Source organism: Thalia democratica, chromosome 1 (genome assembly GCF_965202585.1).
Source record: "Thalia democratica chromosome 1, ktThaDemo2.hap1.1, whole genome shotgun sequence".
Lineage (NCBI taxonomy): Eukaryota > Metazoa > Chordata > Thaliacea > Salpida > Salpidae > Thalia > Thalia democratica.
In genome coordinates, this window is record NC_139165.1 from 95,848,056 (window position 1) to 95,855,065 (window position 7,010).

Below are 7,010 nucleotides of genomic sequence, written 5' to 3' on the forward strand. Positions count from 1 at the left end.
ACTATGATAGACAACTGTTTGTTTATACTTACTGAAACCTCGTCGTACACGCAACAATTTTTGTTTACTTATATAACTTATTATGAGAATATAATTGCTTATTACATAGAAATTAAAAATTAAATCTGACAACAGAAGCAGTTTTAAAAATTACGGACTTTCCTTTTTAGATACAACCATCAAAAATGTTGTAAAAAATAACTAAAAAGTAGTATGCATTTTAAAAATCAAAAAAAAAATTTGTTTGAATCAAAAGAATAATAAGTTTAAAAAAAAATTGCTCACATAAAAAAATCCACAGCTGAAGACGAAGCTTCTTACTTTGTAAAGACGGCACACAGACGATCATCATTTTTCTTTCTCAAATTTTCATGAAACTGTGTAAAATTCACTGTGAAAAAAGTATGAATACAGAAAGCTTTCAACTTTTTAAAACGTTTATTTACTAACAAAGTTTTTAATATAATTTAGCTCATGAACATCAAATTAAATCAATTTAATTTGGACCATGGGTCACTTTTTCAAATAACTTAAAAAAAAATTTGTTAGAATAAAACTCTACAAGTATAAAAAAAATGTATAAACAGTTATAATTTATTGCGTTTTGAAACCATAAAAATAAAACTTTTAAGAAGAACTTCTATAAAATCTAATAAAGTTAAGTTTTACGAAAATTTTAATCAAAAAATGCAAATTAATTATAAATTGTTTGGGTTAATCTACATGGGATTCTGGCTATTTAGTTCATGTTGCAGTTTTTAAACCTTGTAATTACTTTGGAAAACCGCAACAATTAAATTAGTGTATTAATTAAGTACGTCCAGTTTTTTGATTAATAAGTTATACTTTTAGTTGACAATTTTTAGATGTTTAATTCTTTAAAAAATATCTCAAGAGTAAACTTTATAGTTAACTTTAATTTATTTTTTCAATGTTGTAAAAGATATTTTGTAATTAAATTCGCAAGTTAGCGCAAGTTTTTGAAAAAAAAATTAACTGCAAAGCAAGTTATTTAGACTTATTTTAAAAGTTTTAGATGTTAAACTAATTTTAAAATGTTACATACAAAGCAATGATACTTCATAAAAACAAAGATATTTATAGGGCTATTTTTTCTTTTTTTTTTTGATTAAATTTTTGTACCTATTTCAAACTGACAGCCTGAATTACTACTTACTTAAACTTTGATGTTGATTTTAAAAGTTAGCATAACTGTTTATTGCTTTTATGTGTTAAATAGTTTAAACATAAATTTTACTCTTAACTCATATAAAAGTAATTTCAAATTTAATTTATAAAGCTTTTTTTCCTGCCTACATGAATCAGCAAAAACAAGCCAAAATAGATTAATTAAGTTATAAAAATTTTATTTAATTTTTTTGAATTTGAATTTTACCGACATTTTATTCAAACAACAAATTTTATTGACAATCGTTAGGAATTTTTAACATGGAATGCGGCACAAACTATGAAAAATTAAACTCATGCTTGCGTTTTAAGCAATTTTATAAAATGTGTATGTTTGTATCACAACTTTTATTTTGTTCCATAATAAAATTTGTCATAAACAACGTAGTATTATTTTAGCTTAATCTTTAAAACTAAAATAGGGTTTAGAAAATATTTCTCAATTATATTCGTAATATTCTAAAACTTTAAAGAGCTTGGAAAAAAAAAACATTTTATTTAAACATTTATAAAAATTTAATACTAACTAGATAAATAAATAATAAATAGAAAAATCAATAATACAACTTAATAATTTTTACTGTTTCTGTTGCAAAACATCTTTAAAACTTTGCTATCAAATAACAAACTGATATGCTTTTAAATTTTTTAAAGTTTGTACGAAAAACCAAAAACAAGAAAAAAAAATAGTTTGATTAGCCTGACTAAAAATGTGTTTAAATTCTTATTGAAAAAACAAACTCTTAGCCTTCATACAGAGTATTTTATCACGTTTACTTAAATGTTTTAAAATATTATTCTTAATTTGTTATCCAAACTACTCGGTAAACTACGGCCCGCGAAGGGTATTTGTTCGACCCAAGACAAGTTTTTATTTAAATGGTAAAGCCAGTGAGAGGTAAAACTGCGGTCTACAATCATGTTCATCTAGCCCGCCAAACTAGAAAATGTTTAACCTAATCTAAATCGTATGGGACTGCTAAAGAAAAGTAAAAAAAATAAATTTACTTGAGATTTGAACTTACACCAGCTATTCTAAATTTAAAAACTTTACAATAGATACTACGGAGTCTGTTATAAAAATCAAAAAAAAATCTAGCTTTAACTAAAAATTACGGCCCGCGAAAATTTGCTTCCCGACACTTGATCTTAACCAATATTATAGAAAAATAACTACAAATGATATGCACTGATATAAAATTTTGATTTATAAAGTTTAGAAGATTTAGTATAAATCAAAATAGTTGTAATTTTTTCAATGTAAAGATCACTTATGATGTCACTAACTTTATGATAATTGCAGAGAGCTTCTTACATTGCAAGGTGACTGGATGACGCAGCTACCCGGTTTTTTGAGGTGGTCAAAAAATATTAGGAACTCTGTAAAAATTACTGTGTTAAGGATTAAAATATATTTGAAACAATTTTTATTAATAAACACCTTAATTCAGATTTATCCTATATGAAAAATCAAATGAGATAAGTTCATGCGAACTTAGCCTACTCGTTATAGTCCAATTTTTTATAATAGAAGTACTACGTCTTAGTTTTCAATCCTTTAGGTGAACAATAATACTTTAAATTAGTCGCTTTTTCATTTTATTAATTTATTTTAATTATACCTTACACCAGGGTTCAGCGGCTTTTTTATAGGTGTGAGGTCGAACCTTTATTTTTACCGTAATTGTAAGTTTTTAGACTAATGTTATTAAACAATTTATCAAAAAAAATTAAACTCAGCAAATTGTAAAAAATAACACAACTTTGTTATAGTTTTGATTAAAAATTGCTTGCGCTTTGCAGAAAATTATGTATAAGTCTGAGACGAAATGCAGTTTCTAAAAGTTTGGAAAAACACTTATAAGGCTATAGTAGATTTGCTAATCCTGACAAAAACCGTGTTTAAGTTTAAATACCAAACAAATTGTTGATACCAACATGTGATATTTAAACAAATTAAGTTTCAGTTTTTTTTTATGAAAACAGTTCAAACAGTTTTATAATTATACAAAAACTTTAAATTTTTCTACATTACTTATGTTTGCACCAAATTAAAACATAAAAATAATCTATATTAGTTAAACAGACAAAGTATCAAAGGGTTGCCAAATGTTTTATGCTTATTTATTACAGGTTTTCTAAAGTTCTTCCAGATTTTTTGAAACAAATTTTTTGTCAATTTTCAGTATAAAACTAAAGTTAAGTTAAAAACACTGCTTTAGATAGTATAAAAAAATTGAAAAAATACTGTAGTGCTACTTCAAATATGTTTTTCTATAAAAAATACTGATAATACAAATTTTTTATCTCTATGATATTTTTTTTGTGTTTAGTCGAAAATTTGTAACTTAACATGTAGATTTGTTTGAAACTCAAGGTTTTTAAGTGATTTTTTTAAGAAATTTCATGTTTTTCCAGGATTCCAGGTTTAAAATAAAATAAATTTAAACAATTGTTATCAAAATAGCTTAAAGCCAAACTCTTATATTTTGGAAAGCTTTTTTCAGTTTTTTGAAAACATCAGAATCTATTAAGAAGTAAAAACTCAGTATAGCTTATTTTTATTATAAACACTATTTCAATTTTAAAATTTCTATGTACGAGTATAAAAACGTTTTAAAAATTTAAGACTTAAAATATTTATTTTATGTACACTTAAATTACAAAGTAACAAGCCAGAAATCACAAAATGCTTGATCAAAAGCTTAATTAAATTTTAAAGTAAGTTTGAAAGATATTTTACTCTAAAAAACACAGTATCATGTAAAAACAGAGTTTACAACTTTTGCAATAGAAACTGCAAAGAAATTACTTTTTTAAAAATTAAACAATTTTATAATAAATAAGCCAACTAACTTAAACTAAACATAAAATATTTTAAGATTTTATTTAACTTTTACAATCAAGTTAGTTTGTTTCCAAAGTTTGTTTGAGTTTTAAAAACTAAGCAAAAACAAAGCTAAACAATTTAAAAACAAAATTATTATTATGTCGAGTTTTACCGACATTTGATTTAAAGTGACAAATAAATTAGATGAATTTTTTACATGGAATACAAACAGCTTCCGAAAATTTAATCTATGTTGCAATTTAGGAATCTTTGTGATATGTTGTTAGTGTGCAGCAATAACCAATTTTAGTTTGTGCTCTTGAGATTTTTTTCTTAAATTAACGCTTAAAGCTTAAATAAAATTGATTTATAAAGGATACTTCTTAGTTTTAGCAGTTTTTTTTTATTAAATTTATAAGTATAATATTTGTCTATTAGTATATCATGTATGCATGTATTTCAAAACTTTGAGAAGTAACCTTTACTTTCTGCTCAAGCTAAAAAGATAAAATAATAATAAAATAAATTTATAACTTGTAAACCAGTTTCAGTTAGTCTGGTGCATAAATAAGTTATTATTAAAAAAAAAAAAAGATTTAATATAGCTTTATGAAACTTAAAAAACGTTTGATAATGAGTTTACAAGAACAAAGTTGGTGCTAAAAAAAAAAAAATTCCAGCATATTTTTTGTTATAGTATAAAACAAACATTGCGCATTATGTTACATATTATTATTTAATTCAATCAGAGAAAAACTTTTGAAATACTTGATATAAAAGTATATAAACTTTTAAAATAAAACTGAGTTATGTGAACTGTTAAAAAAAGATCTACAAATTAGTATAACTTCATATGTAAGTAAGTTAGCAAGGTTACATACTAAATAGTAGAACTGTAAAATGTAAGTTATAAAGACAATCTAAAAATGAATGATAAATTCCACTTACCTTGATTTTGATTTGTAGGTTTGATTACTTATTTGATGGGGCATCGTACTATTACACGACTATCAGTGCAGGGTGAAACACTCTCAGTGCAGCATCAAGCTACAAAATAATACTAATGTAAAACTAAAAGTAAGTTGAATAAAAACTTCAATTAAAAGAACATAAAGCTTTTAAAACTTTAACTATATTATAACATTACAAACCATATAACAAGCTTCGGTAAGTTGCATAAACTATTTTGATATATTTTTAATTAAGTAGGTCACGAGGCACCTTGTACTTCAGTTTGATATTCGTTGTGTTGGTGATTCTCAGCAAAGTTGACTCCAGAAGCTGCATGAAATGTAAAATGTATTACAAATGTTTTAATTCATATTTTCGAATAATATTTAACTACATATAGAGTTGAGTTCAAAAACTCACAGAACTTCTCTGACAAGAAATAATTTGAGCTGCGTCGGTTCCTTCTAAATTTTCGAAACAGATTTAAGATTTAAATTTTTTTAATTATATCGGTTTGAGTTTAAAAACTTTATTTTAATTATTATAACTTATAACACTGACACTAGTTTAGCAAGCAACATATATTTAACAATAACATGAAAATACTTTATAAGAGCAGATATCAAAATTTTTTTAGTTAAGTAGTATCTAATATTTTAAAAATCATAACTAGTACTATTGCGGCTGAAGGGTTAACAAAATATATATCTTATTGGTAGGTTAGAAAACATTGCAGAAGTTAAGATTACCTCTTGTTAGGAAGTTTTAAAGTATTTATTATACTACTAAAACATAATCATTCAAACGTTCTGTAATGGTTTCAGTCAAAACTAGGAGGATATTTTTTATTACTGAGGTAATTATAATTTTTTAAGTTTATACTAAATTTATGTTTAACTAAGTTTTTTCAAGCAATACCAAAGTTTCTGCGGGTGTTCTTTAAGATATTAAAAATATTTTGTTAAGATTTTTTTAAATAGTTGGGCAAAGTAAGTAAATAAAAACATTTCTGAAATTTATCGAGTAAGTAGAATATTTTTAGTTAAAAATTATATCTAATTTTGTTTCGAACTGTTTACCATTTTATATAGATAAAAATGCAAAATTTTAAAATTATTGCTCAAAAAATATAGGAGATAATAAACTTTCAATACAACATTTTTTATCGTGTATCTTTGATTTATGGCTTAAAATAAAAAATCCCAGCTTCGATCGATCATATTTCAAAATTTATTTTAAATTTTTGAAAGTACAAAGCACAGTTCTTTTTAACAAAATATTTTATACGACTTTGTAAGTTGTACTTACTTACAGTACTCAAGAACTTTTTAATTAGTATAATGACATCACAAAAGCAAATGATAACAATCTTTTTTATAATAAAAAAATACTTATTTTTCTCAGTTTCAAGCTAAAAACTTTTGATTTATCTTTTATTTGTCACAAACCAACTTATTTGATTTCGCCTCTTATGTAAAAGTATGTCTTGAGATTCAATATCATTTGTCAAATTTACTGGTGCAACTGGCAGCCACTGGTACACATCTAAAGGCCTGCAGCTTAAGTGCCTTTTGGAACTGTCTAAAACTATTTTATTTAGTTTATTTTATATATAGTGTATTTATTTTGTTAGACGTAAGGTATTTAATTAAAAATCTTTAACCAATTTTATGTCAGAAAAGTAAACTGGAAATATCTTAAATGTAAAAAATAATATTTTATATTTTAATAAAACTTAGATTCGCTATTTTATTGTCATTAAAAAGGCTAATAGAATATATTCTGCGTGTTTATAGCGACTACAAAGTATAACAGTTATAATATATTATACATACAGGGCTGCCAAAGGTTTTTGAAAGTACAAGTTTGTTTGTCTATTTTTAGTGTAGAATTAAGTTGAAGGTAAAATACTGTCTTAATAATATGACAATAGTAAATAGATACTGTAATGCTACTTTAAATGACCTTTATATCAAATAAAATTATAAATGATCCCAAAAATCTTATGAATGTAATTATTTAAGAGTACCTAACCGAAATT